At 35.4% G+C, this 25,182-nt stretch overlaps 1 protein-coding gene across 18 annotated transcripts in view; it reads right to left on the bottom strand.

Annotated features, from left to right (window-relative positions):
• Nucleotides 1-25,182, bottom strand: part of PTK2 (protein tyrosine kinase 2) — a 418,748-nt gene that overhangs the window by 323,665 nt on the left and 69,901 nt on the right. For 16 of the 18 annotated variants that reach the window (XM_072602962.1, XM_072602979.1, XM_072602958.1 and 13 more), the window contains one exon: nt 5,430-5,456. The exons of the other annotated variants lie outside the window; for them this stretch is intronic. The gene's annotated coding sequence lies outside the window, so the exon portion shown is untranslated. The remainder of the gene's footprint in view (nt 1-5,429; nt 5,457-25,182) is intronic. 18 annotated transcript variants of the gene reach the window in all.

The following is a 25,182-nucleotide window of genomic DNA, read 5'->3' as shown; positions in this document are numbered from 1 at the left end:
CACCTCCTGAAAGAGATCCCAAAAGGAAAACTCCTAAGAATATTGTCAAATTCCAGAGTTCCCAAGTCAAGGAGAAAATATTACAAGCAGCCAGAAAGAAACAATTCTTATACACACACACATATGTATATATGTATATTATATATTTTTATTTATTTTTAATGTTTTATATATATATATATATATACACATTTTATTTATTTTTAACGTTCTACAATCACTACCATAAAACTTAGATTTTTTCCCCCTACCCACCCCCCACCACCCCCCTCCCTCTCCAAGACGACATACAATTCTATATAGGATCTACACATACATTCCTATTGAATACATTTTCACTACAGTCATGCTGTGTAGAACTAAAATAAATGGGAGAAATCACATAACAAACCAAAACATAACACACACACACACACACACACACACACACACACACACACACACAAAACAAAATGATCTGCTACATTCTGCGACTGAATTCCATAGTTCCAGAAAGAAACAATTCAAGTATTGTGGAAAAACATCAGAATAACACAGGATTTAGCAGCTTCTACACTAAGGGACTGGAGGGCTTGGAATATGATATTCAAAGCAGGTCAAAGGATATGGAATATGATATTCAAAGGTCAAAGCAGGTAGGATTAAAACCAAAAATCACTTACTCAGCAAAACTGAGAATAATACTTCAGGGGAAAAAAATGGAATTTCAATGAAATAGAGAACTTCCAGGCAGTCTTAATGAAAAGTCCAGAGCTGAATAGAAAATTTGACTTTCAAATACAAGTATCAAGAGAAACAATAAAAGATAAACAGGAAAGAGAGGTCATAAGGGGCTCATTAAAGTTGAACTGTTTATATTCCTGCATGGAAAGATGACATTTGCAACACATGAGACCTTTTTCAGTATTAGGGTAGTTAGAGGGAATATGTGTGTGTGTGTACATATATGTGTGTGTATATATACATACATACATACAGAGAGAGAGAGAGAGAGGAAAAGAGGGAGGGAGGGAGGGATAGAGAGAAGGAGAGGGCACAGGGTGGACTGAATATGAAGGGAGGATACATAAAAAATAAAATTAAGTGTTGAGAGGAATGTAGTGAGAGAAAGAAGAAGGGAATAAATCGCCTCACGTAAAAGAGGCAACAAAGAGCTTTTACAATGGTGGGTAAGAGGGAATAGGTGAGCCTCACTCTCAGAGGGAATAACACATATTCAATTAGGTATGAAAATCTATCTTACCTTGCAGGAAGGCAGTGGGGGAAGGCAATAGGAAAGGGAGTATAATAGAAGGGATGGCAGACTGGGGGAAGGGGTGATCAGAAGCAAACACTATTATGGGGGGATAGGTCAAGGGAGAGAATGGAATAAATGGAGGGCAGGATAGGACAGAGGGAAATGTGGTTAGTCTTTCTCAACATGACTGTTATGGAAGTGTTTTGCATGACTACACATGTATAACCTATATCGAATTGCTTGCTTTCTCAGTGAGAATGGGTGAGGATGGAGGAAGGGAGAGAATGTGGAATTCAAAACTTTAAAAATGAATGTTAAAAACTGTTTTTGCATGCAACTGGGAAGTAAGTTGTACAGGCAATGGGGTATAGAAATCTATCTTGCCCTACAGCAAAATAGAGGGGAGGGGCATGGGAGAAGGGGGCTTGATAGAAAGGAGGGCAGCTTGGGGAAAGGGGTGGTTGGAGTAAATGCTGTCCTGGGGTGAGGGGAGGGGAGAGATGGGGAGAAAAGTTGGAACTCAAAATTTTGTGGAAGTGAATGTTGAAAACCGAAAATAAATAAATTATATTTTTTTAAAAAGAAAAAAAAACAGGTGATTGAAGCATTGTCTAAATGGGTTAAATCTCCTGACCACCATTTCCTGTTCCATCATACCAGTTCATGTCAGTTCCATCCCTCCAGTGTCCCTATTCTACTCTATTTTAGCTAACCTACCCTTCCATTGATCTCTCTGTTACACTGTTAACAAACAGCATTTCATATTAGAATTGCATCCATCACTGTCACCTTCCATTCCTCAAACTCTGTGTGTGTGTGTGTGTGAGTGTGTGTGTATTTATTTTTTCTATTATGTTACACACTGCTTCCCTCCCTGAAACATACACAAATTGTTTGGATTCCCATGTGGAATCCAGGTTACTGGATTTATGCACTTGTAAAATTATAGTTTTCAGTCTCCTGACAGGGAGGTGATGGACTAAATATACAGAATGAGACACATTTTTGGACATGACTAATAGAGGAATTGCTTTTGTTTTACTATGTATAATTGTTACAAGGGCTGTATTTTTCTTGTTCCCCCAGAGGGAAGTGGGGAGAGTTGAGAGGAAAAGAAAATAAATGCTTAATTTTAATTAATGATAAAATTATGGGACTGACCAAATGATGTCAGAAGTCCCTTTTATCTCTGTAATTCCATAACCCTACATTCTACCATACAGTACCTGTGTTCATAGGCAGCCCAAAGTGGGAGGAGTCAGAGTCTGTGGACAATCAGTCCTTGAAAAATTGAAAATGGTTGTAATAAACTACAGTTTGTTTTTCACATAGTTTACTATACTATACAGAATAATATGAGCTATTTATACTCAGCTTAAAACTGAAGTAAAATTTAAGCATACAAAGGCTTCACAGTAATCATACCAATGAAAGAAAAATAGATTCAATATCTGGTATTAAGATCTAACAAACTAATCAACTAATACATTAGAAGGCATATTCAATCCTCCCAAAAGATTATTCACGTAAGGTCCTGAAAAGAGAACAAGACTTAGACTAAGGGTCCTGGCCCTCTCCTCTAGAGATAAGGGGCTCAGTAGGAATACAGGTATCATTTGGGAAAAAAACATCAGCAGGAGCTCTGGGACTTCTCCTTTCCTGATAAGCCCTTGTGAAGTAATAAACCGTTCAGGCTCTAACAGCACAGGGCTGCTCTCTATGTTGCGTGGGAATAAGGTTCTTTGTAACCTGCTGGAGATAAGTGCTCCGTCCTCCTATGCACCATCACTACATCCCCTCCCCCGATTGCTGCTGGTGTGTAGTTAGCACCTGGATGCACTGCTGGACTGCACTGATCTGTCATTCCTACCCCTGAAGTTTCCCCTGCAAGACTAATGAACCACTGTAATGGACATTACTTCCATGTATCTCTCCTTCCTTGTGGAATCCAAACCCACTAGTAAGTTTGGCCAGCCCTTACTCTATCTAAGTACTTTACATACATATTAAGAACAGTGTAGTGAAAACTTCCTTGAACTCAGAACCTAACAGCTTCAGTCCAAGTTCTAATTCAAGTTATGCCCTTTACTAATCCCAGGAGTATGGGAGAGCAGTTTCTTCATCTGCAAAATACAGATAGTAAATACTGTTTGTAACCACCTCAGAGGGTTTGGGGGGAAGGATGTTTTGGGTGTGCTGGTGTTAGTGGTGTTTTGGTGAGGAAAGTGCAGTATAAAGTACTGCATGAAAATGAATTACACGTAAGTATTCACTAAGGGTAATTTTAGAAAGTAAACCAAGTGAAAAGGGAAATAAAGAGCAGCCAAGAAGGTGAAGTGCTCCTAGTTTTTATCATATGAAGATCTGCTGAAAAAACTTCAAATGTTTACTCTGAAGACTTAGGGGATATATAATAGATGTCTTCAAGTAGGTTACATAGTATAAGGACTCTCTTTGTTCCCTGAAGGAAGAAAAGGGAACAACCCCATGAATGTTGGGAAAAAATTCAGTCCTAATAAAAGGTTAAATTTCACAACAATTAGAGCTATCTAAAAGTAGAATGGGATGCTTCAGGAGATAATTCCCTCACTGAAGGTCTTCACACAAAGGCTGGATAACCACTTACCACATAAAACAAGATAATATATTTAAAGTACTTGGCAAACCTCAAAACACTATGTAAATGTGAGGTGCTATTACTGTTATACTAGAGCAGGCTTGCATAACCTGTAGGTTGTGCAAGCCTGTACTACAGTAAGACTTCTTTTTCTGGCGTATCTAGTCAGAGCAGATAGTCTTAAGATCCCTCCCTATTCCATGATACAGAAAGGTAAACAGCTATAATTTCCTGTGTCACTGACATGAAACTAGTAGCACCTAAATTTACTTCAGTCTCAAGATACATGACATTTTATTTTTAACACAACGGAAATTACTGCTGGTATCACAATACCTTCAGATTTGACAGAATGATCTGGAAGAATGCATATGCTGCCAAGCACCCCCCTCCCCCAAACAGGTAACAGTCTAATAAAAATACTACTATATTGATTTAAAATTTGCAAACACCTTTACATAACTGCACCTGAGCCTTGAAATAAAGTTATGAAATGTAGATACTACTGTAGGTTATCTCCATTTTCCAAGTGAAAAAACTGCGATGCCAAGCTGTGAAGTAATTTCTCTACAGTCACGAGAAGTCCTAACTTCAAGAACAAGTACCATCCACTCTGCCATGATAGTTCTCTACTTTCAAAGGTGACATGGATAAACATTTTAAAGGTTTTTAACTTTTTATTTATAATTATTAGCTCCACAGAAAGGGAAAATAAATAGTTTTTAACCCCAAGACTTCAAACATATTATGAATATTCATTAGAAGTCACAGTGGATTATCAAAAGAACACTGGGCCAGGGTCCTGGAGACCCAAATTCAAATTCCAGCTAGATCAATGACCATGTTACCTAAGGTAAGTTAATTGACCTCCAAGCCTCAGTTTCTGGTTTTGCAAAATAGAAATTAGAATGCCTTCCCTCACACTCAAACATGTAAGAATGTACTCAACTTCATGAAAAAAAAGCAGTTAGAAATGTAAAGTGCTCCATTTATGTGCTTATATCTTTGTATATAGGAAATACAAAAAAATCACTAAGCTTGTATTTGTTAATTCAGTTTCCTCACAGTTGGGTAGCACTTTACAAAGGAACCTATGCTGACTCTTCTAAGTCTGATATTCTATAATTTTATAATACTATGAAAAGCGTGAAGGTTGTTTCTACCATCATTAATCTAACCAAGCAGATGCTATCAGTAACAGGCCATGGACTCAGAGAGATATTCTGTAGATTCCCCTTCTAGAGAAGTTTATTCAGACCCCTTTCCACCAAAGATGTACATTATACTGCTCATAAAACTACTGTGGAGTGACTATCAAGTGAAAGTGACTTATCGAGAAAAAGAATAATAACGAAAAGAGTTAAGGATTTTAAGCATCTGGGAGAATGGGAAGAAGAAACAAAGAATACAGTATGTATCAAAATGAAGTAAAGAGGGGGGTATCTGAAAGGCAATCATTTTTAAGCAGTTGAAGGACTTCATCCATTGCTTCACAATTCTAATTCATACTATTAAAAAATACATACACCTTTCTAAATTGGGACACAAAAGATGCTAAAGAGATTTCATTCTTACCTTTTAGAAAGCAAAGTCTTGAAATATCTGTAAAAACAAAAGAAGACCAAAGTTGTTCATCTCGGAATTGATTGTCCAAATATTCTTCCCAATTAAAGTTTTATTCCAATGATTATTCATATTCAGCAAATCATTAGGAAAGAGTAAAGTTGTACCATGAATACACTGTGAGGAGTTATATTAAATACTAGATTTGCAGAAATGCTGACATGAGGAACTTTTTTAAAAATTAGGATGTATGCTAATTTTGTGGCAAAATTAAGCTTCCCAGCTAGGGTTTAATGGGTTGGATTTGACTTTTTTAATATGAAGGTGATACTTGAGGACAATTATTAGTGCTTGTGACTTTGGAATAATTGTGGGCAATTCAACAGAATCCACAATTTTGGCAGCAAGGAAATATCCATGGACAAGTGGACATCTGATTTAAAACCTGAAAGAAAGGAGTAGAAAATAATGCCTATTTCCTTTTGTCGCAATGGTTTACTTAGAAAATGCCAGGGAAACAGTAATGATACTGAGACAATAGCTTTAGCAAAGTTACAAATTATCAAATAAATCTACAAAAATCAACAATATTTTTGTAAAATAATAAAAAAATTCAAGAGGTAATAATAGAAAATAATTTATTGATATTTAAATTTGTGCCTTAGTGACACAAAAATGATTCAAAGGATAATGCTGAATTGTTATTCAAAATAACTATAACATGCATAATACATTTGGGAATAAATCTACCAAATCGTAACAAAATATTTAGATAGATTCAGTTGTAAAGTGATCCTTAAAGAAATAAAGAACTTATAGCTGGAGGAATATTTAGTACATATGGCCAGGCCAATTCAACATAATAAAAATGACAATACTACCACAATTCATTCATACTTTTAATGCTATGTCAAACAAAATATCAAAAGTATACTTTACAGAACTTGATAATAAAATCTATTTGAAAAACAAAAGATCTAGAATTTCAAGGGAAATAATGGGGGAAAAAAGGTACACATGAAGGACAAATAGTACTCTGAAATCTCAAACTACATTATAAAAAGCAGCAGTTTTTAAAGCCACTCGGTATTGGTAAAAAGATAGAAAAATAAATCGATGGAATAGACCACACATGGGAGAAACAATAGAATACAATAACTTTGTATTCAAAAATGTGGAATTAAATTACTTATGAAAGAAAAGCTCCCTATTTGATAAAAACTGTTGGAAAAACTGGAAAACTAACAGAAATTAGGCTTAGACCAACATCTTATATCCTATTCTACAATAAATTCAAAACACATACATGAACTTAAAGATTTACTATAAAAAAACTGAAGAGAAGCAGATCATATGCCTTTCACAGATATAAGTTGGAGTTGTATTTTTAAATAAACAAGGAATAAAGGATATTATCACAAAAAAATATAAATAACGTAGTTGACATGAGATTGAAAAATTTGCGCATCAAAAATCCTCCAAAACCTAATTAATCCAAGTTAAGGAGGGAAGCACACAAATGGGGGAAAAAAAACTTTGTATAAAATTTCTCTGATAAGAATGTGGTACCTGAGATATATAGAAAAATCTCTCCCACACACACACACACACACACACACACACACATTTCCAAGACTTTCAGAAAGTTCTTGCTTTTAGAACTGAATTAATTATTTACTATGTACAAAGTACATACTAGTGCTACTAAGCACTAAGGATCACCTGCTCTCAAGGAGCTCACAATCTAATGCAGGAGACAACACATATGGAAAGTTTCAGCTGCAAGTTGGATGGAAAAGTCCAATAATCTTTAATGTGTATCAGTAAAGTTGATGGTGACCGCATTTTAAATATGACTTCCACTGACAAATCATACCTGTTTCTGATGTACAACTGTTTGACAGTGCCAGACTATGATAGCAAGAACTTTTGTTTCTGGTTCCTAGGTGGTGCTATAGTGCACAGAGCATTGGCTCTGGAGTCAGGAACACCTGAGCTCAAATCCAACTTCAGCCATTTACTAGTTGTGTGACCCTTTGCAAGTGTCTTACCCTCCATCTGCCTCAATTCCCTCATCTATAAAATGGGAATAATAATAGCACCTTTGTTGTTGTTCAGTTATTTCAGTCATTTGGGGTTTTCTTGGTAAAGATACTGGCACAGTTTGTGATTTTTTTCTCCAACTCATTTTATAGATGAGGAAACTGAGGCAAACAGGATTAAGTGACTTGCCCAGGAAGCATGTGAGGTCACATTTGCACATCTGAACTCAGATCTCCCTGACTCAATAGCTGGCTCTCTGTCCTCCATACTATCTAACTGCCTACACTTGCACCTTTATCCCAGGACTGTTGTAAGGATCAAAGGAAGGAGTATTTGTAAAGTGTTTAATATAGTACCTAGCACACAGTAGGTGGTATATAAATGTTGGCAATTAGCATTACTACTGTTATTGTCTAGATATGTAGGCATTAAAACTGAAGCACCTACAGGAACAAGACTGCATCTCCAGAGAGGTTGCTTCCCAGAATGACTGACGAGGGTCCTGGGCTGCAAATATTGCTATTTTCAAGACTCATAGTTTGAGGATCCTAGATTGTCTATTGGTGGTAGTTGGTCAACAGTTATGCTGGTGATTATTAGGAAGGTGCGTCCCTTCTCTACAATAATTTATCCTCTCAATAATGGCTTGGGGTGTAGGCTGGAAGCAGGTCTGGTGGTCACTCGATAAACATTTATTAAGCACCTACTATGTGCCAGGCACCATGCTAAGCACTAGAAACACAAAAGGAGGCAAAAGACTGCTCCTGCCCTCAAGGACCTCATAATCTGATGTGGGAGACAATAAGCAAATATGTACAAACAAGCTATATCCAGGATAAACGGCAAATAGTTAAGAGAGGGAAAGCACCAGAATGAAGAGGGGTTGTGAAAGGCTTCTTGTAGAAAATGGTATTTTAGTTGTGTCTTAAAGGAAGCCAGAGAAGCTAATAGATAGAGATGAAGAGGGAAAACATTCCAGACATGAGAACAGCCAGAGAATATCCCTAAAGCTGCCGGAAAGAACTTCTTCAAGAAACAGCAAAGAGGCTAGTTTTAGCTCTGCTAACATTGCTAATCCCAAGGCTCTTGGGTTTAGGGTTCTAAGCTGTCCCCATTAGCATTCAAGGACAGAAACGGTGGTCAAGATAGTGGTAGTGGTTTGAACTGCCCAGCACATACTACCTGAAGGCATATATGTATATACATATACATATATATATACACACACATGTATATACATATATGTATGTGTATATGTATGTGTGGGGGGGGTGTATAAAAATCTCCAAATCACTAATAACAAAAATCCCAATCAAAACAACCCTCAGGTTTTGCTTCACACCCAGCAAATTAGCAAAGATGACCAAGTATGGTAATAGTTGATGCTGAGGGATTGGGGGACTATGGGTAACATTATTATATTGTTTGATGGAACTATGAATAAGTACAGTCGCTTTGGAAAGCAATTAGGAATTATGCAAATAAAGATTAAAATGTCACTTTAACCCAAAATATTATTTCACATAAAAATTTTACAACCAGGCATATATTTCAAGGAAAAAACTGACAAGAAAACCGCAACATACACCAAAATATTTATTGTAGCATTTTTTTTGTGGTAACAAAAAAAAAAAAAAGAAAACAAAGTAGATTCCACAGATTATGGATTTACTAAACAAATTATGGTATATGAATATAATGGAACATTACTGTGCTATAAGAAATTACAAATATGAGTACTACAGAAATTACAGAGACTACAGAAGACTACAGAGCAGACTTACATGGATTGAGGAAGAGCGAAGTGAGCTAAGCCAAGAAAACAACATTTCCTATAACTGTAACAACGTAAATAGGAAAAACAACAATAAAACAAGTGAAAGTGAACAATGCAGAATTGCACAAAATAAGCAAGGCCCCACCTCAGAAAGGAACTATGAGAAGACTCCTTCCTCCTTCTTCTGCAGAGGTATGGAGTCCACAGGTGTTCTCAGACTTTTTCTCTGTATTGATTGATTTTGTTAATTTTTTTCTCCTCTTCCACTTAAAAAATTTGTTACAAAAGGTAGGGAAGACGAACAGATATGGGAAAAAATTTAGGCAATGTAAAAATAGAAGATATAAATAAAATTTATTTTTAAAAATAATAAAGCATTTATCTAGCAAATGCTATGCATCAGGTACTGTATGTACTGGGTACTAGAGATACAAGTTTGAAGACTGAAAAACTGCTACTCGCAAGGATCTTACATTTACATTTAAGCACACATCTATATGTATGCCATAGATAGAAAGGAGACATAAAGTATAGCTAGGTGGTCCAGTGGATGTAGTACTGGGCTTGGAGTCAGAAGTATCTGAGTTCAAATTTAACCTCGGACACTTACTAGCTGTATGACTGGTTATGTCACTTAGTCCCTATCTGTCTCAGTTCCTCATCTGTAAAATGAGAACACACTAGAGAAGGAAATGACAAACCACTCCAGCATCTTTGCCAAGAAAGCCCCATGGATTGTCCATGGGATCGCACAGAGACAGACATGACCAAACAACAACAAATAAAGTGGAAAAATACAAATATATACAAAGTACTTAATTATTACTAAGTAGAATGGGAAAGATCAGTGACTGGAGAATCAGGAAAGGCTTCATGCTCAAGATAGTGTTTGAGTTGTAACCATTTACAACCATCAGGGATCTCAAAGTAAAAAATTCTGAGACTAAGAGAAATAGAGGTAGTAGATAGCTTTTATCAAAGAGGGCTCAGATAAAGCAAGAGATCCAGAGTCTCAGATGAACCACAGACTCAGAGACTTGTAAGGGCCTCAAAGCCTAGGAACTAAACACATGCTCCAAGTTTAGGGTATATTCTGGTTATGACTACCATCTTTGAATGAGTCTATGTAGTTAGTGCTCAGTATAAATTCAATCTGGTCAAACAGAAGGAATCACAAGGCATTTACTGATAGATGCCAAGTCAGAAGTCCTTGCCACCACCACATAGAGTTTCCCAGTATTTGGAGTTAACAAGCTTTGCAAGGGACCACCACTATTCATACATAAATTCTGTACTGAATTCTGTACTGTACTGTACTGAATGTTCTTTCATCCAAGAACTTTCCCCTAAAACTGAGGGCATCAAATAACTGTCCATCGTATGGCTAAGAAACTCCTACCTTTTGTTCCCTTTGTCCCTGTAATTCAGAATCATCTTTTAAGATGAAAATCCTATGTTCCAGCTACCTCTCCCTTGTATAATCTTGTGGCCCAGAATCTCAAGCTCCATATTTAAAGAGAGTGGATCCAATATTGGGAGTATTCTCCCCCAAAGTATATGTCTTTGGATCATTTTGTCTTTATGAAAGTTCCTTCTGGGAAGGAACTTATGTCTAGATCTTCTCTAGCTTTTAGGCAAATACTTGAAATAACAGTAGATATCAAGCACAAAGCAATTTTCATTTTACTACTCAGAAAATACTCTGGGACCCCAATCCCTATTCTCTCCAACCCATACTATTCCTATTTTCTGACATTTAAAGAAACCACTCAGCTCTCTCCAAAAAAGGTTATATCCAAGGCCAGGCTCCTGAGAGCAAGTTTCTCCTTCTCTCATGATCTAAATAACACTAAGAATATAGGAAAATCTGTCTACTCCTCTAGACAGGACATTTTCACCCCAGAACCTCATCTCCTTTGAGATTCTAACTTTTTAGAGGCTTGAAGATTTGATTAAGGGTTTCACTACTTTGTTTTACCTATACAGAGCTACTAGATTCTGTTTCTGTGAATAATAATTTCTAATTAAAAGTTTAAATTAATTTATTCTTTGTTAGTACTTCATGTTGATTCCTGTTGCAATTATTATATATATCTCAGCTAGATGATCTATTTATAGTTCAGTCACAACATTTCTTATGTTCTCAATTATGTGGCACCATTTTAGGTGTCTTTGAGTTAACAATTTAAGAAAGACATTACTAAGTAGACTTACATCCTGTACATAACAGATTCTTAATAAGAATTTACTGAACTGAACATTCAAGACAAAAGTGACTGACAGTTAACAGAAAACTAATATATTTATGAAACAGTAGGGTACTTGCAAGCAAAACTGTCTCTGTAGAAAGAATGCAAGGGACTTGATTAATCAAAAGATGAAGATGAAAATTAAGGAAGTTTTCTTACTGTCATCTAATTAAAATAGATTATAAATATGAAACCACACAGTCCAGTGGATGAAAGGAACACTAGATGAGACGATCAGCTCTGATCCTTGCTCTAAGTAAACATGGTCAAATCACTTGACTTTTCTCAGCTTTAGTTTCTTCATTTGTAAAATGAGATTGAATTCAAGGTTTTAAAAATGAATGTTAAAAGCTGTTTTTACAGGCAACTAGGAAGTAAGACATACAGGCAACGGGACATAGAAATATATCTTGCCCTACAAGAAAATAGAGGGGAAGGGAATAAGAGAGTGGAGGATGTGATACAAGGGAGGACAGATTGGGGGAAGGGGTAATCAGAATGCACACTGTCTTGGGATGGGAGAGGGGAGAGATGGGGAGAAAATTTGGAACTCAAAATCTTGTGCAAGTGAATGCTGAAAACTAAAATTTAATTAATAATGTAAAATGAGATTGGCAAGATGTCATCTGTCTAAGGTCTCCTCCAGATAAACATTATTTCAAAATATGATTTTTTAAGAAGTTGAAAAGTATGTCCTTAGGAGCAAATGAAGAATAAATAAATACATTGTTCTTGATATTATGGAAAAACTACTGGTCCAAAGACACTGGCATGAAAGAATGTTGTGCTCAATAAACAGCTAGCAGGCCAATTTGACTTGAACAGAGAATGTATGAAGGGAGTGATATGGAATAAATCTGGAGATGTAAGAGGGAACTGACTATGAAGGGCTTTAATTGCTAGGCTTAGGATTTTGTATTTTATCCTAGAAGCAACAGATAGCCATTGAGAAGATGTGATCAGAAGTGTGTTATGGAAATGTTCATGTAGCAGTTATGTGAAGGATAAACACAGAAGAAAAGACAGGAGATAGGCCAGCTAATCCGGAGACTACTGCAATAATCCAAGCAAGATGTGACTTGAGAATTTGAGAATAGAGAAAAAAGGATGCATATGAAAGATGTGATGATATAATCAACAAGAAATAGTAATAACTGACACTGATACTAAGACAAAAGTCAAGGAAGATGTCAAAGTTTTAAACTTGCAAAGGATGATGGTGCCCATAATAGAACAGAAGCTGGGAACAGGGATAGATTAAATGAGGGTGGTCAGGATAAAGATAATGAGCTCAGTTTGGAAATGTTAAGTTGATGAAATCACTGAGAGAGTTTTGGTAAAGAAGAGAACCTGTGCACTTGTGAAGTGCTTCTACAATCGGTACCACTCCAGGCTAGATACAGATACAGAGATTTCAGAACTCCACGTTTGAGAACTCTTTCTCCACCACTACTGACATTTCTTGGGCTGTGTGTCTATCATTTCTGGGCCTACCAGGGAAAGGAAGGGAGGAAAACAGCTACTTAGCCTGGAGCAATGCTAATGTACAGGCACCACAAAGAAGCCAAAGTCAACTCTCAGGTTTCTGAAAGACCCCCAATTATAAGTATTCTTCAAAGTACTACCCTTGGCCCTCTTCTTTCTGAAAATTCTCTCAGTGATCTCATCAGATCCCAGGGGTTGAATCACCATCTTTATGTACATGGTTTTTAAATCTATATACTCAGGCAATTTTCTCTTGAACTCCAGGCCTGCATTGCCTGCTGCTTGATGTATCCTATAGGTATTTCAAGCTCAACATAACTTGGATCTCATCATGGATTTTGTCAGAAAGGGAAAAGGGTCAAACTCAGCACATGACCCTGATTTGTAGGCCTTACAGAAAAAAAGAGCAGCTCTTAACAAGTTTGAACCATCTCTAAGACTTGCAACAGAATCAGTCACAAAGTCATTTTTATGCTACTCTTTGTTGAGGCAGATAGATGGCTCAGTGGATAGAATGCTGGGCCTGGAGTCAGGAAGACCTAATTTCAAATATAGCCTCAGATACTTACTAGCTATGTGACCTTCGGCAAATCACTTTACCTCTGTTTGCTTTAATATACTGGAGAAGGAAATGGCAAACCACTCTAGTATATTTGCCAAGAAAACCCTATAAATGGTCTACAGGGTCATGAAGAGTCATAAACAAATGAATGACTATACAACAACAACAAGAAAGATGGCTTGATCTAGAGGCAAAGAACTTGAATTCAAAACTTGGCTCTTCCACTTACTGTGTCACTCTGGACAAATAATTTAACCTCTCTGAGCTTCAAATTTCTCTTCTGTAAAGCCAAGATTTTTTTGTTGAGATGAACTCTAATGGGACTTCCTACTTTAAATCTATAATCCTGTAATCCTATATTTCTTCCTCAAATCCCTCCACAAGTAAACTCTGGCACAATAGAAAGTGCTAGATTTGGAGTTATCTACATAGGTATTTACAAGTTTAGAATATATATTCCTTATTAGAATATATATATATACATATATATATGTATTCCTTGAGAATATAGTATGTTTTTTGCATTTGTACTTATTAGTACAGTGACTCACATAAAAATGTGTTTAATCGGTGTTTGTTAACTGAATTACTACCCATGTAGCCTTAGACAAGTCCAACTAGGTCTCAGTTTCCTCATCTATAAAGTCAAAAGAATGACCTAGATCACCATTAAAGCTTCTTCCAGCTCTAAATTGATAATTCTATCATTCACAACACATGTAGCTAATGAGCAGAAGAAAACAAAAATGTGAATCAAAGTTTATTGAAACAGATAATTCTAAAGTAGTAGTCTTTTACCTATGCTTAAAATCATTAATGTATGTTTTGAACAGGAGCAATTGAAGCTGGGGAGACAGTTATCTATTTTTATTACTATCATCTACACATATTATCTCTCATTAAAAATTTAACCATAAATCAGAAAATACTGCATCTGAGCTATTAGCATATCTCCCTTTTATATCACAGGAAAAAGGGTTTGAAGTCTGAGACCTAACCTACCAATTAAAAGGAGAGGGAATAAATTGCAGGGAGGAACAGCAGCTTTATTCTTCCTCCATTACCACTTCTAGGGATACAATGCTACCTAGCTAGGTAGGCTGGGAGAGGCAGACCCATATGGCCCATTAGCATGTTAAAGGCCTAAGTAATTCTAGAATCCCCTCTGTAACCACAGTTTCCAAAGTTTACAAGAAAAGTTAGTTTTAATGGCATAACAAATAAAATATAATAAAGAAACAATAAAAGTTTTATCAGTATTTTAGATTATCTAACATCTGATGAACACTCAGAACATATAAGATGATGTACTCTGAATTGACTACATAGTGTAAATACATCTGAATGAAAGAGAAAAACTCAATCTTCTCCATGTTTCATATATATAAAAACAAACAATTGGGTGTTTCAACGTTTTGTACATAGACATTTAACTTTCTCATGCAGTAATGTAGCCTGGTTCAGTGGAAAAGCATTAAGTTAAGAAATTCTCAGTTAAAATCTTGGCTTCAACATTAGTAGCAGTGTAACCCTAGGCAAATTATTTAACCTTGCTGTTAATACATACAAAGTAAATAAATACAAACACATATAAAGTAGTCAGCACAAGGTAGTTTGAAGAGGGCATCAGCAGTTAGGGGGATCAAGAAGAGTTTCATGCAAAAGATGAAACGATAACATTTTGGGGGGTGAGAGGCAAAGCCTATTATGAGTATTTAATATCAGACAAATTTTCAAATACAGTTGATTAGGGTACATACTATATCAAAAATGCAAGAGTTAACTGGCTAGAACACTATATGAACAGATACTTTTTAAACAGGATTTCTAACTCCAATAGAATTGAATGTATTCACATTATCAAAGAAGAGTTAGTGTGGCCCATGTACAGAGCACAAAAATATAACATTATAATGAATAAATATGATAGTCAAACAAATGGTTCTGAATTCTAAGGGGGAAATCTGACCACATTTTCTTATGAAATTTCAAATGCCACATCATTCCATTATGATTATCCCAAATTCTCTCAAAATAGAGTGAAGAGAAGGCAAAATCAACAATTGTAAATTGTCTACATCCTTGCTAGAGCCTTTATGTTTTTCTAACTGAACTTTGCAAAGTAAATTAAATTTTCACCAAATAGGAATCACCTAGGAGTCACTTAGAAAGCAGGAATGATAAGCAAAATTCCATGGGACATCTTCACCTATCTAAGTCTTAGAAAGAAGACAAAGAAGGAAAATATTTGGTAAATTAACAGTATTCCTTTAGTTACTCCTACACACACACCTTCACTGTGCTAGATAGCCAACTGGACAAATGGGGAAAAGACCATTAAGATCCAGAAGTGGAAGAGGCTTAAAGATCAAGCCCCACAGCTATAACTTGTGTAGAAAAATGAAATGACAATGGTAAAAAGTAATTAAAGAACAAATCCACTGTTCTTTTCACTGTTTCACACAACCTAACCAGCTATAAAAGCCATGACTGAAAGAAAACAAAATCTGTTGACATTTTTCTCTTGGGATAAATTTTTATTTTAGTAACTGCTCTTGTCCAACATTGTCATCACTTTTCACACAGCTCTTAAATTCACAAAAAGGTTTTTGATTAATTTTAAAGGCATTAAGGTTCTCATTTCCTATTTTTATAAATCCAAAACCTCTCATCTGAAAAATGAAAAGACAATTCAGGTGATAAAAATCTGACCACATTCACCAACTTCTAAATGTGTCTATCTTTAAAGTAGTGGAGAAAGAGAGGCAAACTTTTAGCTTGCTTCACAAAAAAATGATCACAGTTTAAGCCAAGAGGTTTGCCTTTAATGCTCTATGTAAAATTTTAAAGATTTGATAATATATCTGACAAAATAAGAACACAGGAAAAAGTTCGAGTATTCATACAAATTTGTGCATAAGTCTTTATGTTATATATGCAATTGTTCAAATCAATTAAAATAATAGTAAATTACTGATTCAAATGAACTGAATCCATTGACTCTAAATCTTAGTTCAACACAATTCTTCACAGAAAATAATTTATGAAATTTTAGGTCATTAAGGTTTTATTTTGCTTTTTTAAAGTATAAAGATCTTAAGAGCATACATATTAACTCAAGTACACTACTTCTCTAAAGCCAAAAGTAAAAAATGACCTCAAGAAAACTACAAAGTATTAAAAATATGAACTAGGCATCAGAATGAGCTTAAATTTTAATCCTCAAGCAAATATTTCTGAAATAGATTCCTTTAGCTTTCAGATAAGATCATATGAATATGGGACACCTGCAAGACAGAGATTGTTAAAATAGTATTCACACCTAATCTTTGCATTTTCTAATTTCTACCTAGTATCACATTATGTAGGTTTTTAAAATGTAAATAAGTGACTGAGAAATATGTTCATGCTTTTGTAAAGCAGACTTTTATTATATATTTTGAGATCATAATACCTTTGTGCTATTCTGAGATTTTAAGAAAAAGCAAAGTTTGCTTTGGATGTAATTTTAAGTATTCATAATCCTCTCTGAAATTAAAATTTTAAATTAATAATTGACAATTTATTCATATAAAACCATGCAAACTTCAAAATTTTAAAGAGTTTGTAACTAATTGCCTTACTTAAATGTTCCGATGCAAAGCTACTTCAAAAACTCTTTTCAGTACACAGGAATGATCAAATTCAGGTTTCCTCTTTATGACAATGAAACAGGTCTACAAAGAGGAATTTTGAACACTCAATATGGACACAGTCACCCTCAGTTATTAAACATATGCCACAAATAGTTTAAAGAACAAGTATGAATTCATTTAACATGGAGAATAATCAAAAAAGAAAAAAAATATGTTAACACCATTTTAAGTATTATTTTAAATGTGATTAAACATTCCTGTCCCCAAATAATGCCACAATGAGTGAAATCTCTCAAAAAAGCGTTAAACTACTCAAAGTTAATATTGTAACCCTCTTACTTACCACAGTATAATTTTTCCATGTAGATTTCTACACAATGATTTCTTCAATGCAATAATTTTTCATGTGATCTTCCCATTCCTAATATCCCACTATTTAGCTAATATTTATATTTCAAAGATTTATTACAGAAAACAATACAGCTGCATGTGTCATCATAGTCTATCATGATCTACAGCAAAACCAGCCTCTTTTGTCTCCTTTCACTCAAAGTCAGGCTTTACAAACAAAAGACATTCATCACTAAGTCCATTAGGTTCAGCTGACGAGACAATTCTGCACTGCCAGATGGGTAAATGTGTTTTGCTAAATCTGGCAGAAGCCACAATAAATCCTAAAACAAGAAGAGCCATAATGATCAATGTTGTAATCACACACTTAAATTTTACTGTGCTTTTTATCTTATTCTAATTAGTAAAATCACCAACACTTACATCTTAACTCATTGGCTTAATAAAACTAATACTTTTAGAGGAAAAGTTACCCATAGATACCCATTACTTTTTCTTACACTCAAACCTTCATCCCTTCTATGCCTATATGCATAGGGAAAGAAGGGGGAGAAGTTAAAAAGAAGAATACATTATGAAACAAATAGTAAACCCTCATTTATTTAACTTAAACTATATATATATGTATCCTTAATAATCTCACAATAAATTTCTGAATCCATGTAAAAATAAACTAGGATTTTAATGTTTCCTAAGACTTAAAAGTATTAATAATGAAAGAGCACTATTTAAAACACATTCTACTATGTCTTAACCTTCAGAGCAAGCAATACAATAAAGTTAAAAACATTTCTATGCATCTTTACTATTTCAGCAACTTTTGTAGTAATCTTTACTGCACAAGAATAAAACTAGAAAGTTGTTTATTATAGAAAAAGGCAAAGTTCTATAACTATCTTAAATATGATAAAAACCCAGTATATGAAAGCTAACTTCACTTAAGATTTTCCTGTACTCTGTTATATATTCCTATATTAAGATTTCCTTTATAGAGATTTTCCTATATATAAATTTGATCCAGTCACATTTAAGTAAAGAAAGGTAATCTGATTAGGTCTGAAAGACTCCACAGAAGTATCTTCTACCAGAATGATAAAGATAACCACCATTTCATAAAAATCTTAAAATTTTAAAGTTGAAAGGAACTTTCGAGGTCATCAAATCTACCTCCAAACCCTAAAGCATAAATTCGTTCCATTACTTGCTCAGTCTCTGCTTCAATACTTCATGAAATAGAGTACACTGTCTTCTACGACAACTCTTTTATTTCCTGACAGCACTAACTGTTAAGATGACATTTCTTATACTGAGTTGGACTCTTAGTAGAGTCTCTTCCATAGGAGCTCCCCTCTCCTGATGTCTTGATTAAGCTTTATCTGTATTTGGGCCTTTCTAACTCGAGTGCACTTTCCTACGGGGAATTTTCCTTCAAGTTTCCTCTTTTACAATAGAAAGGGTTTAAATGAGATAACCTTTTTAAGGTAACTTCCATCTCTAAATCTATGATCCTTTTAAATATATCTCTATATAACTTCTACTCACTGACTGAAACCCACTCTTTGAAACCAAGAAAACTAAAAATGTAATCCTTTTTACCCCATTACACTTCAAACATCTCAAAACCTCAAATATCCTCCTGGTCCAACATCCCACAAAAGTCTTCTCTTTTGTGGGGGGAGGAATACGTAACAAGGTTCTTCAGATATTCACAGGAGCATTCTGAAGCTATGCCAAGAAGTCCTGGGTGAAACATCGCCTGAACAGTCAGTAGTTAGGTATCATTAATATTCTCAAATACTTGTATTCTACTGGGCCTTAACCTTCAGAGCAAGCAACACAATAAAGTTTAAAAAAAAAACCACACCCTCAGCCCAATAATGAACTCAAATGATCATGCTTAAGACCACACATTTATAAATTTATATCACAAACACTGCTGAAGAAGAGACACTCTACAAGAGTCAGAGGTTTTATATCCAAAGGAGTAAAGATAACTTGAATTTCACATGTGAAAGAGAGATAGAAAGGTTTATTATGATGTTATAGAGGATTAGGCAAACAGATTGTCTTGCTAGGACCTAGAGAAACCCAGATGGCCCTACAAACACCTCGAAAAAACTTAAAATTGCATCAATAATTTGTCAAAATAAGGAGAATCATTTGTAGATTTGTCCACCCTGACCAGGAAATATACAAACACCAGAATTCCTATAGATACCTTAAAGCAGAAAAGCAGGAGCAGATCAAAAGGTCAGGGTAAGCAGTCCCAAGACAACTGGAGAGGTCCAGCACCCAGCAGGACCCACAGGAGAAGGGAGCCCTAGGCAAAGACCAGTCCCGGAAAACAGAAGTGGGGCATGCACTAGCACACACCAGAAGGAGGTGGAAAGGGTCTTGAGCAAAACCTAATACCAGGGGCAGCCCAGGAGTTGAGTGTTTGGCAAGAGGAAGCCCTGATTGGAGAACAAAAGCAGTAGTCTCTCAGAGTTCATACCCTGAACAGTCCAAGAGTTTCTTGAAGGAGGGGCCTAGTCTTCACCATGACAGTCAAGACTCTGCAAGGCCTGCCCAGTTCATTGATTTTAGGAGTAGAGACTGACCAAAACATGGCCAGCATCCAGGCTCTCTCCCCACAACCTAGACACTAAGGTGACCATGATGAGTACACCAAGGAAAACACCAAATACAGTGAAGAAATATTAAGATGTGACAAGGGGCTAAATCTCAAGGAAGAAAATGCCTCACAGTTCAATTAAAACTTCACAGAAAAAAGCACCTCATGCACAAGGACAATAAGAGTTAATTGGGGAAAAACACAAAATGGAAATACAAAAACGCAAAATACAAAAAGCTAGTGAGGAAAGAAAGGCCCAGAAAAGCTGATATCTCAGAACAGATAGTGGAAAACTAAATCCAAGAACCAAATGTCGAAAAAATTAAAATAAGCCAATCAGAAAATGAGTAAATAGGAGAAGAAATATGAAAACAGAATAACAAAATTGAGGAAGAAAACATAAGAAATATAATATCAAAAACAATTAATCTGGAAAATAGGTCAAAAACATATAATCTATGAATTATTGGACCATCTGAAAAGCATATCCACCACCCCCAAAAAAGAAAGCTTAGATACCACATTTTCAAAAAATTACAAAGGGAAACTTCCCAGAATTCTCAGTACCAAAGAGCAAAAAGAATGCAGTGATCACCTTCAAAAAAAGAATCTCAAAATGAAAACTTCCAGGAACATCACATGTAAAATTCAAAGTTTCCAGGTTAATAATAATGCAAGCAGCCAAAAAGAAACAGTTCAACTGTGAAGGGGGCACAATAAAGATCATGCAAGATTTGGCAAGTGCCAAGGAGATAAGAGCTTGGAATGTGAAATTCCAAAAGGCAAAAAAAAAAAAAGGCTTATAACCAAAAATAATGTATACAGAAAAACTAAATATAGTAAGAGGAACAAACAGAATTTTCATGAAGTAGAGAATTTCTAAGTATTCCCAGTAAAAAGGCTAGACATTCTGAAATAGAATCAAGAGAAAAAGTAAAAGGTACACACATTTGTTTAACTAGAAGGGCATATATGGGAATGAGGAGCTTCATTCTAATAGAGAAATAAGAAACAAATGTCTTCTCAGAATTTAAATATCTTTAAGGGTCATAAAGAAAGAGGGTCTGTGGATGGTCTTGTACCATGTTAATGGGCTCTAACAAATGGAGGAACAGGGGGCTACGCTGGGCAAGAAAGAAGGAAACAGACATCAGTATCACATAGCAGAAGTATGCACAAATATACACATACATAGACATATATATACACACACAGATAGATAGATATAGATATAGATGATGAACAGTTATTGTGGAAGAAAGGGTAGAGAGAATGGACATTCCATGAACTTCACTTTCATCTGAATTGGATAAAGGAAGATAAACATACACATAAACAAAGATCTCTATACAGAAATGCATTGAACTCAAATAAGAAGGAATAGGGACAAGACAGCAAGAGAGAAAGGTTTAAAAGGGAGGATGGGATAAGTAAGGGAATAGTCATAAGTAAAAGAAAGTCAGATGTTGTAGAGAAGAATGTGAGGGAAAAATCAAAAGCGTAAGAGACATTATGGTATCTTGTTTTGCTTCCATAAAAGTTACTGGGAAATAATCAGGCGTCAGGGAAGTTTGCTTATTTTATTTTACTAAGACAATGACCATCATGGACCAGGGGGACTAGAAAGGTTAAACTGGAAAAACCAGTTCAAGTCTGAGGGGTCATACCCCAGTGACAAGTACCCTCATGACCATGCCTACATAATCTACATACACAGGGGATGTAGGGAAAGGAATTCGAGGAATTTGATTCATCCTAACTCTAGGAGGAGGGACAGAACTGTGCAACCTCACTCCTGTATCTGTATCAGTGTGGGTGTTCCTAATGAGCACCACACCTGTTTTCTCAGGAGAAGCTTAATAAATGCTTTCCTCTGCACTCTGTTTCTGAGTTCTTTCAGTGAGAAGGGGTTTGTTGTACTAAGGGGCATCTCACGTGGATCTTCTTAGGGGCGCTACCAAGGAAGCAACAGGTCATCCCAGGCTAGCTCCCTCACCCTACCTGGGAAGTCCTGTGATCCCCACAACTGAGTTTCTCACAAAAAGAAAAGAAGAAAGAATAAAAACCTGGGGTCACATGTGAAACAACAAAGGGAAGAGAAGCACTGAAAAAGGGTGGAAACAGGTCATTTCACTTACAGATCATAAATGACAGGCAAACTTTCTTTTATTATATTCAGATTTGTAAGGAATAGAGTGAAAGTAAAGAGAGGGAAAAGACCTAGAATAGGAAGGAGGGAAATATACAATTAACAATCTCAACCATGAACATGAAAATGAGATGAACTCATAAAAGCTTTTACATAATCTAGTAGCACTTACAAACTAAACTATACTAGGAAATAAAAAAATCTCTTAGCAATTTAGACTACCACCTTTAACAAAAAGTATTTTTATTCTCAATATTTTAAATGCTTGACACATATCAAAACTAACCACTGATCTTCATGCCTTCCATTACTAATATTTTCTTAATTATCTTACCCTTTCTCTTTGGGAATCATCTAACAAATCCATAATCCTTAAAACTGGCTAATGACTAGTTAATATGGTCATCATTACCTCATTAAAATAAAAATTAGCTTTAAGCATTCTCAAGAGAATTTGGAAGGGCTGAGAATAAGAAAAAAAACACATACCTCTATTTGACTAAAATTAATTTTGCCTATATCAGTATATAGGCTTTTTCTTTTTTAGTTTTTACACACAGATGCTACCAGACAGATTCATCCATTACCCTCATCCAAATGTTCTACCAGCCTTTTATTGTTCAGTCATTTTTCAATTCTGTCCAATTCTTCATGACCCCATTTGGGGTTTTCTGGGCAAAAGGACTGAAGTGGTTTGTCATTTCCTTCTCAAGCTGATTTTTTTTTACAGATAAGGAAACTGAGGCAAATAGAGTTAAGTGATGAGTCAAATACCCATACTCCCATCTCTAACCCCAAAGCAAATGTCTCTGTCCCAGATGTTGAGCAAGCCACCAGCACTTTGCAACTGTAAAGTACAGACTACACAAAAGGGGAAAATGCTTAATTGAATTCATCTATCTGTCTGACATTTCAGCAGCTAAACAGGTGGCTTCTAACAGTGATATTAGAGAGACTTCTTTATTTTGGCATATTTTTAGAAGACCATAATTGTGTATAGCAGTCATGATAAGCAGATAGGTTACATTGTCCCTCCCATATAAAGAAGCAGAAAAATCACTCACTACGTCATCCCTTATACATTTACATATTATTCACTCCATCTACTTCTAGTCTGCTGCTGTATAGCTGGTTTAATGAAAATTAAATAGTATCAATTGCAAAGCATTGTTCCTATAAACAGAGGAGAGATCCCTCCAGTAGAATGGACGTTCCCTCAAAGCAGGTTATCATTTGGTTTTTTGTTTTTCTGTTCCCAGTATCTATTTTATAAGACATGTTTAAAGAATGTTTGCTTTACTGGATTGAAAATACAGACTTTAAATTTTAATAAGGACTTCATGTTACCAATCAATAAGCACTGAATAAGTATGTAATATGTGCTAGATACTGGGGATACAAAAACAAAAGAGCCCCTGATCTCAAGGAACTTACATACTTTTCAGGGAGAAAACATGCACCTATCTAAGAATGGAGGAAGGTCCTATACCAAAGCAAATCAGCGTTTTCTCTGCAACTTAAAGTCTCACAGTTGCCTGAGGGCAGTGAGGATAAAATAAGTTGCCCAGAGTCAAACAGCCTCCGTGTCGGGACTTGAACTTCAATGGAGGCCTACTGGCAAAAGCCTACCTCTCTCCACTATGCTAGGATGCCTCTCATACATGTGAGCATGTGCATACAAGCACAGAATAAACACAAAACAAATACAAGGCAGTTTAGACGTATAGGGCACTAGTGCTTTTGGGGTTGGGGGGTATTTCCAGGAAAAGTCTTCTTGTAGAACGTAGGGCTCAGTGGGAATACATTTCAGGCACTGGAAACCACAGAGGAATGGAGCTGATGATGAAATACTTTCTTTGAGGAACAGAAAGGCCAGTCTGGCTAAAGTTTATGAGGAGGTGGGGTAATTTATAATGAACAATTTGACATGTATACTGAAGATCAATAGAGCCTCGAAGAAGCTAGAAATAGTAGCTACTCTGAATTAAGTAAAAAGTAAATAAACCATGAACCAATAGTGTCTTGTCTGGTTTTTAAAGCAACAGAATTGCAGTTTGCTCCCCTTTCCAAGGTCTCAATTGAAATTAAAGAGACCCCAAAGATTTTTTCCAAAGGAAAAAAGTACTAGTTTTATTAAAATTTATACAGAAAAACATTTTTTTTGCCACTCATCTTTTTCACAGCTAGTTTTAGGTTGAAACTCCATGAATCATTTACCTTTAAAAATATTTATACAGTATGAGGAAAGGGTATTAAAGTTTACCATAAATAAGATTTCTTGAGGAAGTTTTATATTACACTACATAAAATTTAAAGAACCAAAGCAAATACAAGAATTTACTACAAAAAAATTAATCTGTATATTTCAATTTTTATTTTTGGATAAAAGCTTTGGCTTAAAACTTTGAATTTGGCTTTCGTAAAAAAAAAAACAAGTCATTATTCTATCCATGACAGTGTTATTGCCAAGTAAAGTCAAAGGATTCTTCATCTTGTTTTCTACCTTATGCTTAATGTTATAAAGTGAGTTTTTAACTTCTGAAGACCCAAACTGTTCCAATTCATTCATTTATCCAAACATTTGTGAAGTATACACAATATTCCTGACTCTCTGCTAAGTCTTGAAGGCTGCAGAGACAAAAGAGAAATTGTCCCAGCATTCTAGGAACTTGCATTCTATTGGAAAGAAAGGATATATATAAAATAAATGTAAAATATATAAAAATAAATAAAATATAACCTTGGAGGAGAGGCTACAATAACCAGAAGAATCAGTTAATACCATAATGTAAGACATAGTTTCTGACAGAAGCTGAGGAGAATGAAAGGTGACTCCATTCTAGGTATGGAGGTTGTCCTATTTTCAAAGGCCTAAAAACAAGAAACAGAATATTGTGTAT

The sequence above is a fragment of the Notamacropus eugenii genome, chromosome 4 (genome assembly GCF_028372415.1).
Source record: "Notamacropus eugenii isolate mMacEug1 chromosome 4, mMacEug1.pri_v2, whole genome shotgun sequence".
In the NCBI taxonomy this organism is placed as follows: Eukaryota; Metazoa; Chordata; class Mammalia; order Diprotodontia; family Macropodidae; genus Notamacropus; species Notamacropus eugenii.
This window is presented reverse-complemented; position numbering and strand designations above follow the sequence as displayed.